This window comes from Podarcis vaucheri (genome assembly GCF_965113315.1).
Source record: "Podarcis vaucheri genome assembly, chromosome: 12".
NCBI classification, from domain to species: Eukaryota; Metazoa; Chordata; class Lepidosauria; order Squamata; family Lacertidae; genus Podarcis; species Podarcis vaucheri.
This window is the reverse complement of record NC_138750.1, coordinates 33,462,886-33,484,227: the sequence shown is the minus strand read 5'-3', so window position 1 is coordinate 33,484,227 and position 21,342 is coordinate 33,462,886. Positions and strand designations below refer to the sequence as shown.

Here is a 21,342-nt window from a genome sequence, read left to right as displayed (position 1 = left end):
GAAGATATTTCTAATGAGCTTCAAAAATGTAATTCTTAATGGGATTAAACTGAATTCCGAGCAGAAAGTCAAATCATGGAGTCATCCCTTAATTCCTGGCACTTAATCCTATTTTGTGCTGGACCTACTTGAATATATTGCATGGATTGGTTTTATACTCTCTTCGTATCTGTAGCTTTGCACTTTGAATGATCCCAGATGGTATGTCTGCATTTTAATCAAGGCACCACCTTACTAAGATTCAGATGTGAAAAACCATAGAATTGAAAAGCCCCAAATGCTCAGATTAATTAAAATACAACTGGTTTAAGAATTCCGTCTAATCCCAATGTTATAGATAGAATGAGAAGGGTAACCTACCCAGTTGAAAGTCATGTAGCAAACTGATTATGTCATATTACAGCCGAATCGCATCCAGGTCACAACTGTTACATTATAAAAGCTATGGAATGGCTTCAACCGTTAGTGGAAAACTACCAATTATGCTAAATGTTGTTGTATAACATAGAAGAATAGCTGAAGGACTGAGCTAAAAATCAGGAAGTCAGTCGTTTAAAACTTGCCTCTGCCGTGAACTAACAATGACCTGGTTCACACATACTGTTAAGCCATAGTTAATTAAGGTGTGGTTTATTAAGCCATGGCTTGGTGTAATATACGTACACTGTCCACTGACTTAAACTGTGGATGGTTTCTTGCCAATGAACTACAATCTGAAGCCAGGAATTTTTATTGGCTTTGTTTAAATTAGTTCTTGGTGTTATGTGCAAAGCCACCGGCCTACCTTAATCATAGATTGTTTGGCCACCCCATTCAGGCATTCATCAAACTACAAATGTAAGAGCACCTGGAAAACAAAAACTTTGGAGAAACGAGTCATGGTGTGTTTGACAGTCTATGTGACAACTCATGATTAACTCCTGGTTTGTTAAACCAGGCTTCCTAAATCTCGGCCCTCCGGATGTTTTGAGACTACAGTTCCCATCATAACTGACCACTGGTCCTGCTAGCTAGTGATCATGGGAGTTGTAGGCCAAAAACATATGGAGGGCCGAGGTTGAGGAAGCCTGTGTTAAACAAACCATGGGTTAAACAAATCACAGCTTAGTGTTATGTGTGAACAAGGCCTAGACAACCAAGGCTACTTCAATCCCCTCCATCTGCAATTTGGGAGATACAAATGCTAACTTACCTACAGGACTATTGTAAGGATTACAACCAGACAGCATTTGTATAGTGGCTTTCTCATTTATAACATATTTATTATACAGCAGAGATAAAACTACATATTTTGGTAGACAGTGGGATCTTCCTGAAACATCCTGTGTTCCCTCTGTTTGGTTCTCTGCCTTGCCCCACAAATGTTTTATACCCCATGCCATTAAAAAAAACAAACCTGGATTGTGAGTTTTTCCACCCACATGATCATCAACCAGTGAAGATGGGGGAAAGGGACAAGGAAACACACAACAGCCTGGTTTGCATGAAACTAAGCCAAATTATTGCTTAGCATGATCAAGCATGTAGGTAGTTAAAGCACAAAATGTGGCCACTTTGCTTCTCCCCCAGTCTTGCAGTTTACTCAAGGTTGGCTTAATATTACATCTGAACCTGGGCTTGTGGGTTTGTATCGCTCCAAACAAACCGGGAACCATAGCTAAGGTTTGTTCTTGGCTTACTGTTTGTAGTTTGTTTCAGGGAAGACAAATCATGAACCTGGGTTCACACTTAGCAGAAAGCCAAACCATGGCTTAGCACAGCAGGAAGTGCAAATCAGCAGATATTTTTGCTGAGGGTGCTCTCACGTGCGCTTTCACATTTATAGCCATGGTTTGGCTTAGGGCTACATGCAAACTGGGCCAGGGTGACAATATATTTTGGGTTGTTTAATCAAATTACTGCTTCTTTGAAAAACAAAATAAATTTGATTGAAGCTTGATCTGTTTACAGCAGGGAAACAATATCGCCACAAGTTACGTTAAGTGTTAACATTTACAATCAGAGACGGTGAAGACAGTCCAATTATTGGCTCGACCTCTCCATGGAACCATATATTTTATTCTCCTTAGCTCTGGGTATATTTGATGATCATCAAAAAGTCAAATATTTAATTCTGACACCTTTTCATTTCCTCACACCAGTGCAGCTCACAGATTGTCATCCAGACTGTTTTGTGTCTCATTTTGATGCCATTTAATGAATAGCTCCAGGAAAGAGCAATAAAAACTCCGGAGGGAATTCATCTACTAGCTCTATTCCACCATGTCCTGGGGGGAATCTGAACAAATCAAGGGGAAAGATACCCCTGGATTTGTCTTTGACAAAATGCCAGTCATTACACTGCTATTTTAAATTCACCAAGGAACCTGACTACAGTGTATTTTTTTTACAAAATATATGATAATTAATTCTAATGACATTTAAAAACCCTTCCCCCTCTGTTTTTAGAACCACAATTCAACACAAATAAGCTAATAAAGCTCACTAGGAATGTCATGACTCATTTCATAACATTTTCAAAAGAAAATGAGGGATTTATAACTCTTTATTAAGGTTCTAAAGCAAAAGGTCAAGATTAGCGCTTTCAATGGCACTAAAGACAACAGTGGTGACATACTTCACAACCAAGTTAATCTAAAAACACATTTGTCATAGAATACTGTTACTTGCTGCCTACAATATTATTAAGCAACCGTATCGGCAGTGCAAAGACCAACACTGGGGAACTCCAATCTTTTCACACGTTTTCCCAACAGGGTGGGTACGTAAAAAACTGAAATGTGGTCAGAGTCACCCTGAAAACAGAACAGATTTTTCTTCCCCTTAAGCTTTATTTATTCATATATGTACATTGGGGAATAAATGAGATGGATGCTGAACAAATGTCCTCATAAACCATCTAATGCAGGGTGGTCTAACATGTGCCTCAAGGCCCTTTTGGGTGGCACCAGGTAGGGCAGAAAGCAGTTCTTGGGGCAGTGGAAGTAGCATTGGGAAGGAGGCATGAGGGATCTGGTGGGGTCCTAAATTCAATCTTCCTCTTTCCCAAAGCCTAGTTAGCGCTTCCTAAGCTTTGGGAAGAAAGCGTGTGGACTCTCAGACCCCACCAGATCCCTCATGCCTCCCTCCCAAAGCTTTCCTCTCAGCTCACTACTGCTATCACAAGCCCCTTCCTGGCGTTTGCTTTTTGGTTTCACTGCTAGGAGCTGGCTGGAAGACAGTGGAGAACTCCGGCCATGGAACATCTGCCCACAGGAAGGAAGGGCGGTCGCCCAGGTATGCCTGAGTGTTTCATTGCCTCCTTTGATGCCTTCGCCAGCATGAGCTAGAATAGTAAACTGCTACTGGGTGTCTCTGTGTGCTTGTATCTTTACAAGGTTTATCTCGAAGGCTAGAGGACCATATCACAGTAGAACAGTTTGTGGTGCACCAGCATCTCTTAAAGTTAATGCAGATAGTGTGCTTATGCTTCATAAACCCTTTATACAGTGGTGCCCCGCAAGACGAATGCCTCGCAAGACGGAAAACCCGCTAGACAAAAGGGTTTTCCGTTTTTGAGCTGCTTTGCAAGACGATTTTCCCTATGGGCTTGCTTTGCAAGACAAAAACGTCTTGCAAGTGTTCCGATTTTTTTCTGCTTCCCTCCCTCCCTTTTTCTAAGCCGCTAAGCCACTAATAGCCTTTTAGCCGCTAATCCGCTAAGCCTTTAATAGCCGCTAAGCCTTTAATAGCCGCTAAGCCGCTAAGCCGCTAATAGGGTTGCTTCGCAAGACGAAAAAACCGCTAGACGAAGAGGCTCGCGGAACGGATTAATTTCGTCTTGCGAGGCACCACTGTACTTTGAGTTGAACTGAGTGGGAAAGGAGTTTTCTTAACCAGGAATTCTGGAAAAAACTGAGTACTGGAAACTCTGGTGGAGCTGTGCATACTCTACTGATCACACTGGTCAAAGCGTGGTGTAGTATAAACAACAGACGGTGGGCCCAAGTCTAACAGATTATGGGCCAACAGGCTTCTATAATGCCCCACCCATCCTACAGAAAGCCTTGCTCAACTTCTTCTGCCTTCACACCTTTGAATTTTAGCTCATTAGATCATAAACAAGTACAACCTAGAAACCTAATGATCACCTCTTTCATTCACCAAACATTGTAACACAATGTTTTCATACCTTTAGACCCCTTCCTTCCCACAATGCAGGGTTCAGGAACCTACTACCTTCCAAATGTTGTTGGATATCAACTCCCATCAGCCCAACCAGCATGGCCAATAGTCAACCATAATGGGAGCCATAATCCAGCAAAACTTGGGAGACACCAGGTTCCCCATTCTAGCCATAAATTGGCAGCAGAGGAAAAGTATTCTGGGGCAGGCAGACTTATCTTGCATTATTCTAACAGGGCTTTTTTTGGGGGGGGGAGATCTGTTGTTTTTAAACTTAGCTAAAAATAAATAAATAGGTGTGTGGGTGGAAAACTGATTGTTTTCACCACTGCTAGCTTTCAAGAGCAGCTGAAGCAACTTAATACATACCTAACTATGTTGTTTTCATGTGGCACTGTACTGAGCATTTGTTAGCGTCTTTTCTTTAAAGCTTAATCATGTGCAGAGCAAGCTGAAAAAAGTCAGTAGTGAAGGTCATTATGATGAAAACATTTTACATTGTTGTCCCCCCCCCCATCCCCTGCTGAGTTAAGATCCATAAGGGAAAAAACAAACATGACATCAATCATGTCTTTATTGGGAGTGGGGATGAACACATTCTACCATCGACAAGCACTTTAATCTAATCTAATCCTTTTCCTTTTTACAGGTTTATCAGAATTCTACCAGATTATCACACTATTATTCTACAAGGAACTTTTATGTGATTTTTGCTATAAAGTACTTTTATGTGATTCTACATTACATGGCCCCTGGAATTCCTATTTCCTGTTTCTATATGCCTTTCAATCTCTTTGTTGTTCTTATTCTTCACTGCCGTTAAATAAAGGATTTATTTCAAAGATCACTGTACTACGCCATGATTAACAATGCATTCACAGAGCAACAGGAAAAAAAGGTGACCACTGTTGTCGAAAATTTTCACGTGATTAAATCCCAAATTGTTCAGCAAAGTATGGCACAGTCACAGTGACAAGACCTTCTGAGTCATTTCAAAACCCAAGGACGACACTGGTAGCACCTTAAAGGCTAAGCAGTTTATTGTGGCAAAAGCTTTCATTGACCACAATGGTTCACAAAAGCATAATGAATTAGTTAAGTTGATGCCTCAAGAGTGTAGATTTTGCTGCAATACACTAGCAAGACTACCTTTCTGAACCTGAATGGTTTTAGAACCAAAAATCCATATTCTAATACAAGCTCTTTGCCATGACTCGCTTTCCTAATTGCTTTGTTTCTGTACTGTATTTTTATATCATTGCATGTTAGCAACTTTTAGCATCAATGTATTCATGGATAGCCTATGCAGCTTTCCATTCAAAGGAATAAACATCATTTTTCTTCATAAAATTCTGAAATACAGGCAGTGACCATTTTAGGCACGTCAGATATGTGCACAACTGCATACATGTGCATCACACCAAACCCCGAAGTGACCCAAAAATGTCACACAAAGGGGCAGAACACGGTGGGGCAGCCTTACATGGGGCCCATCGACACATGCTGGGGTCTGGAATGTAACCCTATGCAAATCGTCACTGCCTGTACAACTGCAAGGGCAGCAGATGGCACCAGCTATTTATTGAAGGGCATCTGGAGATGAAGGAGCCTCATATGTTGGGGAAGGTCTTAGCAAAAGACACAGCTGAGGCTTGTGTAGCCCTACACACAATGCAGTCTGCTATGACCTTCTCCTGTCCTATTTGTAGGGTGGACATTTTGCTGAAAACTGGGTGAGGCTACACATAGTGCAATATTCACGCTGTATAGGCAAGGCTGTGTTTATATGAGGGTTCAGGGCCATATATAAGCATGCAATTCAGCTCCCAGAAAGAGCAGGTGGACCACAAGAGTATAGAAAGCTGGCTTTGATAAGGTCAGACTATTGTTCCACCCAGCCCATCTAGTCTTGTACTGTGCATTTTGACCAGCAGCCGCTCTTTGGGAGCTCAGGACCTGTTATCCAGGAAAGGCACCTTCACTGTACTCTGTACTCTTTTCGGTGCCTGCTGAAAACATTTGCGTTTAGACAAGCCAACCCAGATGCTCAGCAAGTTGAAGTAATGTTACAGTGGTACCTCGGGTTACATACGCTTCAGGTTACGGATGCTTCAGGTTACAGACTCCGCTAACCCAGAAATAGTACCTCGGGTTAAGAACTTTACTTCAGGATGAGAACAGAAATTGTGCTCTGGTGGTGCAGTGGTAGCGGGAGGCCCCATTAGCTAAAGTGGTGCTTCAGGTTAAGAACAGTTTCAGGTTAAGAACGGACCTCCGGAACAAATTAAGTACTTAACCTGAGGTACCACTAATCTGTTTCAGTATTTTAACTTTTGTATGTTTTAAGCTATGGTTTTGATTTCCCCACCCCCTTGATTTTCTTGTTTTATCTTTTTGTAAACCACTTTGAGGGTGGGTGTGTTTTTTACAATCAAGTGGTGTATAAATCTTATGAAATACATAAAAAATAAAGAAACATCAGGGATTGAACCTGGGACCTTTTGAATGCTAAGCATGGACTTTACCACTGAACTGTGGTACCTTCTGATTAAGCTATTACCAAACATCCCTATGCCAGAGCTGGCACGACCCTGCTGACTCATGCCAGACTGAGCCTCTTTTGGTCTATTGCTTGTGCCCGAGCTCTGGATTAAAAAAACCCCAAAACCAACACTCTGGGATCCAAAAGGAAGCGGGGATTGACTTCTGTGATCAAGAATATCTCACTTAGAACAGGATGCTTGCGAGATATGGTGATGAACATGCACAGATTCACAGCCCACTCCTATGAATCATTTCTTTTCCTAATGATTTCGTATTAAAACATACCTCCCTATTCAGGTGTACCAAGTTATTTTGGGTTGCTAATAAATCTCAAAGATCACATCATTTTCATATCGTTTATCCCTCTCGCTGTATCTGCAATGCACTGGGGAAATGAAATACAGAAAATAAAAATTTTGTGCTAACCACCAATGTGTTCAAAGATTAATGAGCTGCAGATGGAGTCACTCCCCCTTCAGGCTGCTGTTCAGCAGGTGAAGCTGACTCCTGACACGCACCCCAACATAAATCCTGGCTATGCCCATGGATGGCAGCCCCTAGTAAACACAATACTTTCCTCTTGGTGTCCAGCCATACTTTAAGCGCATTATGTGCCTTCCCAATCAAAAACCCTTCCTTATCCAAGAGTGAAGCAAACCGAGCACAAGTGTAAATTTTAGACCTAGTTATATTTTAAAAGCTTTCTAATCAAGAAAAAATAGAACCATACTGTCAGGGAACTGCCATCAGTGCCGGAGGGAGAGAGCAAAAGCCAGGGGGATTCCAGAGAGCGTCCAGGGTTCGGGAGAGGCAGCCCATCTTCTGGGGAAGAGAATCAGCGTAGCACCAGGGGAGAAGGAGGGGAGAAGGGGGGGAGATGGGGGAAGCAGCGAGGCGGTCCCATGACTCCTTGCCTGGGACCAGCGGGGAGAGTAGGGGTCCTCCGCTGCCCACGCCCTCCTTGCGCAGAAGGCTTTCGCGCAGAGAGAGTAGGAGGAGACTAGGCATCAAAGAGCTTCTTTGCTGGAAGAAGTTTAAGTAACGCCCACTGACGGATCCTGCCAGCAACTGAGTCAGCCACGGGTGAGTGGCTGTCCGGACAGAAAAGGTTCACTTAGGCAACCCAGCTAGGTGTTTGCACCCAGCCGGGGAGATAAGCACCGGCTTACGCACGAGCAACCCCTAGAACCATTACACATACATTTGCATTATCTTCCTTTTCTAAGCTATACTTACTTTGTACTATAATGATAATAAATTATGTTGGTCTATTTTCTTAATGGGAAAAAAGTAAAGTCAGCATGTTTAATTTCTCCTTGGAGAGGGGAATGAAAAGATTTGATAAATCTCTATGCTGGCGATGCCATGTTGGAAACACTATTTTATGCCAAAACATTTCGGGACCATCCATTCCGCATCCCCTGCCACACACCCCTCCACTTACAATGCTGACTTAACACTTCCCTTTTAAAAGCTACCGTATATAGAATCATTCTAGAATGGTTGGTGCCATAAAATGGCCTTTAATTAAGTGAACATCAACAGAAACACTCTTTGGCAAGCCTCAGTTCTGCAGTACTTTAAGGACTATTGACGTTTTTTGAGTTCCTTTCTGCATGCAGATTTTTGCTCAGTTATTTGTTCCACGAGAATCCTGGCTTTGCCACTCCTTGGGCAACAGAAGACTTGTGCAATTTGGATTCCAATTCAGAAAGTGAAGAAGCTGTAACCACCTTTTGATTGCAGCTCACAATTTGTCTGGAGAGAGGTAAACTACAACCCTATGTTCAGATTACACAAGAAACCAAACCATAGCTTAGCTTTAGCTCAACGCCGCTGCAAAACAGTAAGAGGGGAAACAAAGCAGCCACAGTTTCTTCTCCAGAGCATCTTTGCTTACTCACACTAAACCATGGTTTGGCTTTGTGTTATGTGTGAACCAGGCCACTGGCTTTAATGTCTTGAATTCACACAACTCCGCATGTCTCATATGGAACAGCTCAACCAACCTGCACAACAAACCACTGTTGAAAATAAGAAACAAGTCAAACACTGTTCAAAGGTGAAATATGGGCATGCACAAATTACCCTTTTCACGCTTAACATTATTGTATATTTAGAACCAAGATCTCAGAATGAAACTTCTACTTTAAGAGTAACTGTTTTAGATTGTAATCCCCATCACACTTTCTAGTAAGTAAACCTCACTGAACGCACTGGGTTTACTTCGAAGTAAACATTCATAGGATTGAGATGCTAATCTAAGCAACTCCATTCTGAAGATTTTTTTTATTTTATTTTTTACAAGTCAGTGGGACTGGCTATCATGAGAACTTGATCAAATTGGAGTTGGGTGTTAAATGTATCTATATCTGGTTTCTAAATAAATGAACGGAAGAACCAGTCTTTCTTACCATTTTAAATATGACGAAAATGTGAAATATTCCTGCAATGGATATTAATGCTTTGCATATCAGCACCAGCATGCACGGCTGTGATGCTGCTGTCTTGGCACATTTTCTTATACAGCACCATAACCATTTATTTGTTTATGGAACAAATTTTATAAACTGGCATTGAAATGCAAAGACAGTTCTACCACTTCCATCTTACTCTCATGCATGTCTAATTAGAAGCATCTCCAACTGAACTCAAAAGGAATGACAGCAGAATCCTCCACATGTCTACTCAGAAGTAGGTCCACAGAAAGCAGTTGCACTGTAAGAGTGCAAAGGGCCAGAGTCTTTAATTCCTAGGGGATTTTAAAAAGATGAATTACCATGCAGATAACTTTTTTTTAAAAAAAGCTAACAGAATAATTTATCACCTACTGAAGAGGAAGGAAGGAGTGGGTGTTTTAAAAAGATGAACTATTGCAGCTCAAGTATAGGTCTTTCGATCATAAAAAAATCTGATGGTATCTTGTTAATTACTTAACTAATGATGTCATATTTCAGTGGAATATTTGTGAAAGGAAAGTAAGCAGGATTTAAGCCTAAGGGCAGAATCTAATAGACTTATAACAGAGATAGCAATAAAAGAAAGACTTATTGCAAGAATTGATTGAGTACCGAAGCATATATAATATGTTCCAGCAGAACACATTCACATTTTAATAATTTATAGTATATATAACTTACTAGTCCAGATAATGGGAACAGCCATAAAAGAGCAGGACTGAAGACAGCATGTTGCACAGCAAAGGAACGTAATTATCCAATAAATTGTACTTCTTGTATTTTTGCATGCTCTGTTTGAATGTGTACATAAAAACAGAACAACAATATTCTAATTTTAATTTCCACAGACCTCTTCTTTCTTATGAACAGAGATTTGTGTATGTTTCAGTATCATTTCTGAAACCAAGGAACACAAGACTGATTTAAAATTTTCATAGTTTTTGTGTTCTCCTCTTCTAATTGCCAGTGGTAACCTTAAAGGGGTGCTAATCCCTTTCCTAAAGGGAACATTTGCATTGTAGTGATGTTCCTTGGCAACGCAACCTCGGAATAATCTTCATGTCTGCTTCATCCATCAACTTAAAGTGAGTTCTCAGAGCACTTTCTATATCAATTCAGAATACAGTGATGTCTCAGACTCCCACTTCTATTCCAAACATAATTTACCAGCAGGAACGCCTTCCTGTATAAATGAAAATTAAATTATAGATCTGTTCATGATACAAAAATCTGTTAGAGGCAAGGCTAAAATGTATAGAATTTGTTACCTACTTAGATTTAACGCTAAACATTATTTTAAAGGAGTATTTAAGATGTGGTGCTTTCTATCAAAAAACATTACAAAAATCAAAAGCATCCACAACACAAAAATACAGGAATATTTTTATGGTAGACATTAGGAGACAATCTGACATCACAACAGTTAAATTTGTCAAAGTAACAGTTGGCACCTGTCTGTTTCAGGAGACAATGGAAGAGTGTGTCTTCAGGAGTGAAGTCAAACCTGCTGGGGTGTTGCAATCCCTGCTGTGGCTGTAGAGACAGATACAGGAGAGACATGTTTTGTTGCAGCTGGGGCAAATGAAGGCATCTGATTACGCTGATGCACGTGTACCAAAGATGTGCAAATTGTCCAGCTTTGAGGGCAACCCTGGAAACATATGCTGGAGGACTAGGTTTGATTTGCTTGTTGAATTATCAATCTGAATAAAGTTTGCATGAACATGGACACTGAAAAGCCATAAATTAGTGCAGTACAAATATTATGTGATTTTCATATTCTGCAATTATCCAAGTCATATATGGAAAACCATTTAAAAATAATACTAATAAATGGATTTAGAAACCACAGCCAGGATCCAAAGGACTGTGAAACTTGAGGACAAACTAAATGCGAACTGTGTGAATACAACTGATCTGTATATGTTTGTTCTTCTACTGGCAGCCAATGGGGGTGTTTGTGCAGCTTTGGGATAGTGATGGGAGGGTGGAAAATTAACTTTTCCTGCCATGGCTTTTGAATTTGCTATTTGCATTTTAGAAGGAAGCTCCCTTGCCATCAATATTCCCACTTAAGAGAAACTGCATCTTCCAAGACACAGTTTTTGTCAAGATGAAGGCAGGATGAGAAAAGGCTACATATCCCCTCACCACCACTCCACAGGCACCCCTGGAGCTGCCATTTATACAACAAGCAGAAACAACAATAAAAAGCATATTAACTGTATTCACTTAATTCAACCCTAGTTCTGCAAGCTCTATTTTTCCACAAACAGCAGCATCCCACATTGCAAACTACTTTAGAAACAAAGCAGAGAGGAGTTTCAAAGGTACTTTGCGCTAATGGTGTTGAGTGAGCTGTTCAAGGGGAAAGCCACAAATTCCAAAGGGTCAGCACATGGCCCAGGCTTCCATAAATGATTCATATAGTAAACAAGATGCTTGGCCCTTAAGAAATCCTTTCCATTCAACTCAAGCAGGCTCAGTGATTCCTACTCAATTCATCTTAGCCCATGGCTTATCAAGTCTGACTGATCTTCTGCTTTGTTCTTCATAAAATGAGTTAAAGAACAGAAAGGTGCTTCAAGAGTTGCCTAATAACGATGTATACGCAGTGGCAGATAGTAGGGTTGCTAAAAGGCTGATTTAAAATAGTCATGATTTGGCCTCTCTACAGTCTGGCTGGGATATTTTCATCTAGGGCACCCCCCAATATCAACGGCCCATGGGCAGAGTTTCATTTGTATGCATGTGCTTAATTTAAATGCAAATGTGATGTGACTCTTTCTCTCCCCTAAGGAAATGGTGGCAGCCTTAAGCAGTAAGCCTGACAAAACAGGCGTTGTTTTGCAAACAAGCTGGAGTCATGCAGCCAAATAATATTGTTGTAGTTCCAGAGGTTTGTCCCACCAAGTTTAACAGGGCTTACTTTTAGGTAAGCAGGTACAGGATTCCAATCTTAGTTTCTTATTTCCAATTGATGTTCACTGTAGGACAACCACCAACTCAGATCCATTTCGTTTCCTTTGTTCTCACAAAAAGCTCCTGACAAAGGAAAAACTGACCTATTTCAAAAGAAATCAGGTCTTATCTAAAAAAAAGGAAAGTGTTCTAATTTGCAGTTGAAGCCAAACAAGAAGGAACTATACAATAACCTTTTAATGTCACTGCTTGCTCCAAGTTCTCTTTAATCACATGGCTGCAGAGCAGAAGATGAAGGCCTAGTGTTTGCAGGTCACATTGACACTCTCTTCCATTGCATCTTCTTTGCTAAGCTAGCTCATGGGCTTAGTTGGAAAATATTTCACTGCCAGCAACCAGCAAAATTGGATGCAAGAAGCTTGTGAAGTCACCCAGGAGAAAATCTCTCACACAGCCCGACTTGGAATGTGTGGGAGACTTTTTCACCCATTAATTCTGACAAAGCAGTATAGCAGTTGTGTCTAGCTTCACTGAGCTATTTAAATGTTCAGCTATTTACTTAATTATGCTTTAATAGCATCACTAGCACATCTTTAAACCCCCCCCCCCACTTTCAATGTTTTAAGAACTAGACCAGATGGATACATTGTGTTCCATATTTCATCCCATTTACAAATTTACTGACCCTCAAAATCCAGTATTGATCTTAGGTTTACTTTAATCAATACTAATCTGTGTGATAAATTAGTCTTTACATTGACCTCAGCAAAAGTCACTGCATACATAGGAGTAAAACACCACAAAGTATATTTAATTAGAGTCAACTAAATGTTTGGGATTTTCCTCCAAACAATTACATGTAAAATGGCCATTCATTATCACTAAAGCCAACACGTAAATCTAATCTAAATAATAGCACAATCTCTATAATGACACACACACCCCATTAATATGACCCACATCTCTATTATTTTAAATCATATGTTTTCTGCCACATATCTAGTTGGTTGGAGAAACAGCACATTATATTTTGATCAAGCTATTAAGGTCCAGTATTGTCCCCTTTGAGGTCATTTTTTTAAAATGTCATTTTTCTTAGCAGAGGAACAATTTAAAGATTAGAAATTGGGATGATTCAAATCTTCAAAGGCCAATATATTTCCTAAAGGAGCTATCTCATGGACATGCCTGCCATACAGTATCTGTTTTAAGGATGCACATATGACATCAGATAGAAAAGCCTGAAAGTCACTTTAGGTCTTGAAACTATTGCAAAAAATGTTTGGAAGTGCCATTGTCCTCTACTTTCTGCTGTTTTCCATCAGCGATTTTTGCTGAAAATGCCATCTGCATCCTGCCCACTCCCCCTGAGAATAGTTATCAAGAACGTGCTCAGCTTTCAAAATGGCTACTGGAATAGGTTGTTTATCAGTTTCAGCCATTACACAAACTGTACATGTGTACTCAGGCATCAAAAAATCCAACACTCAACCACGTTCTCTTTTGATTCCCAGCGTAGGTGTGCTCCTAGAACATTCTCCATCTATGACCCCTTGATCTCTCTGCCATCTTCACTTGGATTGAACAGAATTACGACCAGCAAGCCTCATTGGTTGATAACGTGTTTCACACCACACATGTTCTAGAGGTTTCGTGAATTAGGATCTTCAGATATAGGCAACAGTGGCTCTTGGCAGATTTACCCAGTTAACGTGCACTCACACAGGTGTTAAGATGCAGAGAAAAGAATACACTCCACCAAGTGGTGATAACCGAAAGTGCAGAGAAAGCATCGTGCCCAAACCCAGCATTTGCACGATGGACAGAATTGCACTCTGGGTCTTATTGTAACTGAAACTGATGGAATGTTAATAAACAGACGTAGTGGAACTGGGTTGCACTGAAATTCCGGCGCCAGGTGGGGAAAACAGTGAATACAGTAAGCAGGCTTTAAAAAAGATATCTTGGATTTCTGCTTCAGCTAGCAAAGATCGGGGTTGGGTGAGGATATGAAAAGCAGCTGCTGCAGGAAAGAGGCTGCAAGTAGAGAGGAGTGTTTCTGGAACTAAGGTGAACCTGTGACACTCTTATTATTTTTGCTATTGAATGTTGCATTACTGTACTATGGGTAATTATGAGCCAGGATCAAACAATTTCCAGCTTGATATGGGGACAACATCCAAGGACCTGATTCTGTATTTTCAGCCAATAGCCGCCGCCTTCTTCTTCTTCTTCTTCTTCTTCTCCTCCTCCTCCTCCTCCCCCCCCCCCCACACAGTGGGAGACTTTGTTTGAAGTGAGCATGCATAGACTGGGCAAAACAGCTGGAGTCCTATACAGTCATACCTCATGTTGTGTCTGTTTCAGGTTATGTCTTTTCAAGTTGCGTCCCACGGCAACCCGGAAGTACCAGATTGGTTTACTTCCAGGTTCACTGCTCGCGCATGTGCAAAAGCGCTAAATGGCGTTCGTGCGCAGACATGGTGCTTCTGGATGTGAACGCTTCGAGTTGCGGGCTTGCCTCCAGGACGGATTACATCCTCAACTCGAGGTACCACTGTATATATTTTACCTGTGAGTAAACACCACAAACATAGGGATTTATGCTAGACATCAGATTGCCAGAGACCTTTTTTTACCCCTAGGAGCTCAAAAGAATCCCTTGTTTTCTTGGCCTACTCAAATTTACTATTGTTGCCCGGCTTGAAAATATCATACCAGTGCAATTACAACGAATTGTGAAAAATAATCTGAACATCATTAAGAGATGAATGCTTTATTGAATAACAGAAGAAAGAGAAACTATCACATCTTCTTGAAGTGATGAAATCTCATTCTGTATATTTCGAAGCGGTAGAGAGGCAGGAAAAAATGTGATTATGGCCTCTATTAAATTATCACCTGCAGCATAATCCATAAGAACCAATTATTTCTTTCATGGCAATTATGCTCCTCTGAATTAGACACCAATAAAACTCATTCAGTCATCCAAACATATAAGCAAACAATATCCACCAAAAGCTAAATGCATTACACAACCATTCCAGTTATGCAGAGGAATACATTTGATTAGGAGACACTCAGAAACCTACCATTCAATAGAGCAAATAAAGGAACCAAGGAGAAAAAAACCTCTTTTCAAGACAGTGTGTCTAAAAGATTAAACATGGTTGCTGAGACATTGGATCACTAACCTTTAAGATTTGTCCTGGGCAACCTAGTAAGGTAAGAACTCATGACGACAAAAAAAAACCAACAACAAAAAAAACAGCTTATGGTCAATTGCATTAAATGCTACTGACAGCAGAAGTAATGTAACACCTTGTATGACTAAGCACAGATTTTCAGGACCCTTCTTGTCTTCTGCTGACAAATGAACCATAAGCAGAGAGCAGGTGGACTAACAAGAGATGCTTATACATACAGCATTCGCTGGAAGATGACTCATGCAAGCAAATCAAGCATTAATTTCAGGCTGACACACATTCTCAGAGAGAATAAGAACACACATTTGAAAAAGTTTTAAATGATATTTAGAATCACTGATGACATACTTCTGTTTTGTTTTGTTTTTACACATACAAACCTGCCCATCTATATTTTGGAAAGGTCACCACGCTTCAACTAATATTTTTAAGTTGACAATTATAAGAACTCTAAGAAGCATTCATGGTGATGGTAATGCGCATTCCAGCACTTCAACATAGCTGTCATATTTATTCTTCCTAGCAGAGCCCAAAGGCAGAAGTTCAACAGACAATGGTTACTCCTCACTGCATCTATGAAAAAAAGTTTGCACCTAGTGTGTATCTGTCTGCCAAACAACAATCCAAGTTAAGAGGCAACTGCCAGGAAAAGGGGACAAATTTCTTGTCCCTAACCGCTACATTTTAGCTTCTGTGCTACAGTTTCTCATTAGCACCTATCATTAAGCTTCAAAAAAAAAAAAAAAAAAAAGGCTAGAAAGGAGAATACAATTGTGAATGAAAAGGATGGTGTACACCAAGTATACACCAAGGACATAAGCTTTTAAAAAATATCAAAAGAATAACTTTTACAAGTAGAATTCACAGTAATGGAAATCCCATCTCAAAGCAAGATCTGCAGCATATCTGCCTTCTTCCTCTACAATTAATTTACCGTACATAATCTGGCCTCCTATTCCAGGATTGGTCAAATTGTGTCTCAAGAGCCACATGTGTTCAGGTCTGGCTCCTGAGCCAATGAAGGTGTTCACTCCAGCTGCAGGCACTGCCTCAGGCAAAGGGAAGCATCTGGTATGCAGGAAAGCTCAAGTAACTGAAGAGACAAGGGCTGTGCACATACTATAGCTTTAAAGCACTTTCAGATTACATTCTTTCCCTCAAAGAATTCTGGGTACTGTAGTTTACTCCTCACAGAGCTTCAGCTCCCAGCAACCCTTTAATGAACTGCAGTGCCCAGAATTCTCTGAGGGAATGTGCTTTAAAGGTATAGTCTATATAACGCCAAGGGCACATCATGTAGGAGAGAGAAAAGGGAAAGAGCTGCTGAAGGAACATGAAGCAGGGAGGGGAGAGAAGTCACTGTCTTAAGATGTGTGGATTAATGGTGTGGAAAGGAAGAGTTACTGGCTGCTAAATAGTGTGGACTGCAAGGAGAGGAGAAAGCAAGAGCACCACCTCAATCAAAAAGAACAAACACAAGACTAGGGAGGAGAGAAAAGGAGGCTACATCAAGGCTGAAATAGAGCAAAAGGTGTTGCCCACTTTGGGGTATCCATGACCACTTTGCAGGAGTTATGGGGTATGGGAAATTTAGTGGAGACTGATCCATTTAGGCAAACACAGGGCTGCCCTACCAACCCCAGCTTTTTCCTTGGCCTCACCAATGCCCTAGCAGAACGCAGCAGGGGAGACACTAAAATTCTAAAATGGCAGCCACTCGTTTCACCTGTGGCAGCCTTCCCTCCCAGGTTTCACCTGGGTCTCCCACTTGGATCATAATTAAGAAAAAGAAAAAGCTCACTTCGTTCAAATCCACAACAGCTGCCACCAGTTTATATTACTATTATATCACCGCACAGTATTATTATTTGTCCACAAAGGTTATATGGAGAGCCAGTGTAGTGTGGTAGTTAAGAGTGGTGGACTCGTAATCTGGTGAACCGGGTTCGCTTCCCCGCTCCTCCACATGCAGCTGCTGGGTGACCTTGGGCCAGTCACACTTCTCTGAAGTCTCTCAGCCTCACTCACCTCACAGAGTGTTTGTTGTGGGGGAGGAAGGGAAAGGAGAATGTTAGCCGCTTTGAGACTCCTTAAATGGAGTGAAATGCGGGATATCAAATCCAAACTCCTCCTCCTCTTCTATATGGAGCCTCTCCAAAGGAATGTGTTTGAAAGCGTGTGTGAAAGGTCATGTGGGTCGCCAAGCACAGGCAGATCTACGAATTCATGTGTATGTTTGTGTGTGCGTGTATGACAAATCACACACACACACAAAAGGACCATAGCTCAATGGGTAAGGCATGAGACCCTTAAATTTCAAGGTCGTGGGTTCAAGCCCCACTATGCTGGCATGAAGATTCCTGCATTGGTCAAGATGCCAACTCATTCAATGTAGGGGCAATAATTGTACACAGCTGAAAACACTGGCAGCATTAAGATAAATTCAACACTGTAAACAGGTCTTGATAGACGCTATAGTGGAATACTGAATGGTATAGTTTTTGTAAAATATGCAGGATTTTGTAAAATGAACCATGGAAAGAAGAATGGAGGTCACTGATATCTTGAGGATGTAAAATGAGTACAGTGGTACCTCGGGTTAAGTACTTAATTCGTTCCGGAGTTCCGTTCTTAACTTGAAACTGTTCTTAACCTGAAGCACCACTTTAGCTAATGGGGCCTCCTGCTGCTGCTGCGCCGCTGGAGCACAATTTCTGTTCTCATCCTGAAGCAAAGTTCTTAACCTGAAGCACTATTTCTGGGTTAGCAGAGTCCGTAACCTGAAGCGTATGTAACCTGAAGCGTATGTAACCTGAAGCATATGTAACCTGAAGCGTATGTAACCACTGTATCTTAAGTTGTGAAACAGACAATCTAATAAAAATTATATACAGTGGTACCTCAGGTTACATATGCTTCAGGTTACAGACCCTACCAACCCAGAACGAATTAAGTACTTAACCCGAGGTACCACTGTACATATGGGACCGGCCCAGGGACGCAAGACAAGCCCCGCCCCCTCCACTCTCGCGCCGCCCTGGCGAGCCACTGCAATCAAGGCCGCCACTCACCGCCTCTCGGCAGCCTGCCTGGCGCTTCGCTGCCTGGTGCTGCCTCCTCCTCAGTTGCGGGGGCTCGCGGCTCCCTCGCCCCTCGGCTCCCTCAGCCGCCAGCCGGGCTCCGCTTCGCCCTTCTTCCTCCGCTGCGGAGCCGCGCGCTGCTCTCGCGCTCTCGTCCTCTTTTCGCAGCCGCAATGCAGCAGCTCCATTCCCCGCCAGGTCCTGGGCGTCGCGAGGCGACGCTACCTGCCTGCTCGCCTTCCCCGCCGCCTCCGTCGACAGCTGGCGCAGGTGGGCGCCGTCGGAGGTGCGCAAAGCCGCGCCGTTGGAGACTCCCGGCGCTGGAGAAGAAGAACCGCCGCTTTCCTTTTATGCGCCTCGCGAGAGGGGGGCTGGGGCTGGGGGCTTAAATACCTCTGAGGAGCTGCAGGTGGGCGCGTAGCATAGCGCCCCCTGCCGGCAGAACATTCTCGGCTCCGGGGGTAGTTTCTCCGGGCGCTGCCCGGGCGCCTGGCGCCTGCGCATACGACCTCAGGACCAGGAATGAGCGCGCTGCGCTGCGTGGGAATGGCTGGAATTCCCAGGCTAGGAACCGAAGTGGATTTGGGGGGACGCCAAGGCAAGCCTGAATTCCAGGAAGTGAGGCTCCACTTCCCGGCAGGAACTCATCTGGTTGCCTCCCAGGGCTTAATTTCTCACCAACAAGAAAGGTTGCTTGGCCTGGGATAGGCAAGCTTTCTGGTAATGCTACAAACCACCCGCAACACCCTAATCCTAGATGTGATGGTGTGGGGTGTGTGATGCAGTTTTTTAGCATGAGACTGTTATGCCCAGTTAAGTGAGCTCTGGACGGCTCAGTCAGGAGAGCCTGAGACTCTTAAACTCAGGGTTGCTGGTTTGAGCCCCGTGCAGGGCAAAAGATTTCTGCCTTGCAGGGGGGCAGACTAGATGACCCTCGTGGTCCCTTCCAATTTGATGATTCTTCAGAAGCTCAAAGGCCATGCCTTGGCATTAAAGCCAGGTTCTGAGCACAGGCAAAAGGTCTGTCTTCAAACACTTTGTCAATGAAACTTCCTCTGCCATCCCACCCAGTGATGTAGTCTTCTCAAGCCAGAGAGAACTGACAATGCCCTCTGTTGCCTCACTGATGTCAATAAATGAAATACTAAGTTCTCTCCTGCTGAGCTGATTGTCTTGGCCTCCCCACATCCTAATAATAATAATAATAATAATAATAATAATAATTTATTATTTATACCCCGCCCATCTGGCTGGGCTTCCCCAGCCACTCTGGGCGGCTTCCAAAAGAATATTAAAATACTATAATACATCAAACATTAAAAGCTTCCCGAAACAGGGCTGCCTTCAGATGTCTTCTAAAAGCCTGGTAGTTGTTGTTCTCTTTGACATCTGGTGGGAGGGTGTTCCACAGGGAACGCGCCACTACCGAGAAGGCCCTCTGCCTGGTTCCCTGTAACTTGGCTTCTCGCAGTGAGGGAACCACCAGAAGGCCCTCGGTGCTGGACCTCAGTGTCCGGGTAGAACGATGGGGGTAGAGATGCTCCTTCAGATATACTGGACCAAGGCCGTTTAGGGCTTTAAAGGTCAGCACCAACACTTTGAATTGTGCTCAGAAACGTACTGGGAGCCAATGTAGGTCTTCCATGTTGTCCCAGGAACCCTTGCTGATAGAATACCCCCCCACACACACCCCAAAGCTATTAAAATTACTCCTTGGCCCCTAAAGTCTTGTCTCCTTGGGTAGAGCTGAAAACTCGGCATTTGTCATCCCACCACCCCACCTCCCATTTGTAAGGAATTACAGTGGTACCTCGCGTTACATACGCTTCAGGTTAGACTCCGCTAACCCAGAAATAGTACCTCGGGTTAAGAACTTTGCTTCAGGATAAGAACAGAAACCGTGCTCCGGCGGTGCGGCGGCAGCAGGAGGCCCCATTAGCTAAAATGGTGCTTCAGGTTAAGGACAGTTTCAGGTTAAGAACGGACCTCCGGAACGAATCAAGTACTTAACCCGAGGTACCACTGTACAGGTAATATATCTGTTCAGCTTTCCTAGAAAAGAGGTTGACTTGGGTTACTGAGAAATAAGAGGGAAGTGGCAGCATTCTCAGAGGAAGCCCAAGGCTGCTGTAGAAAAATAATTTAGGGGATAGTGGTGGGGTGAACCCAACTAAAACAGCCTAACAAGGACTGAGCATGCTCAATGGCCACAGAATGCTGAGAGTCTATTGGGAGACAAAACAGTATCCTGAAATAGGGCATGGGCACTCCACACTGCAAGAATTTGTTTCAGCTCTCATTTCTGTATATGTAAATGCCATCATCCTGATTCCTAATCCTGCTTTGTTCACCACTTTTGTAACCCAAGGATTTCCAGAAGCCTTTTAAATATTTAACGTTTCACCGCTGCCAATTTTTGTACTATGTTTCAAAATGCTGTTTTTCCTCCCATTTGTTTATGGTAGTGTTTTTTAGATGTGCGTTTCTGTTTATATCTTTCTTGCATTGTGAGGCTGCTCTGAGTACCCCATGGGTAGAAGAACAGAGTATAAATAAATCACCACCATACATTCGTGTTTCTTTATATGTAAGTCTGCTCAAGGTATGAGCTGGTTTGTTTATTGAAAGTTTGATTACCCTTAAAAAGAAATTATGTTAGTTGTTTACAAAAGCCTTATAAATAGGAGGACAAAGTTAAGGTAAACAAGTCTGTTTTTATTAAATGTATCAGCGTAACTTAGACTATGTCATTGACACACATTTTGTTTTATTGAAGTAGGAGAGATAAAACATTGGGTTGCTGGGAGAGCTACCAACATTAGCAAGGTTTTTTTTGTTTGTAACAAACATCAATTGAGTTTTCCTCAGATTGATATTTGCCCTGATTCAGCAGTAAACAGCAGGTTTTCCAACAGAAAGTGTCAAGACAACAATCCCTGCTTGGACCTATGCCTACAAATCACAGTA

General features: G+C 42.3%; 1 protein-coding gene across 1 annotated transcript in view; it reads right to left on the bottom strand.

The window, feature by feature from the left end:
* Nucleotides 1-18,487, bottom strand: part of THSD7A (thrombospondin type 1 domain containing 7A) — a 272,706-nt gene extending 254,219 nt beyond the window's left edge. The window contains exon 1 of the mRNA XM_082193871.1: nt 18,367-18,487. The gene's annotated coding sequence lies outside the window, so the exon portion shown is untranslated. The remainder of the gene's footprint in view (nt 1-18,366) is intronic.
* Nucleotides 18,488-21,342: the final 2,855 nt, after the last annotated feature.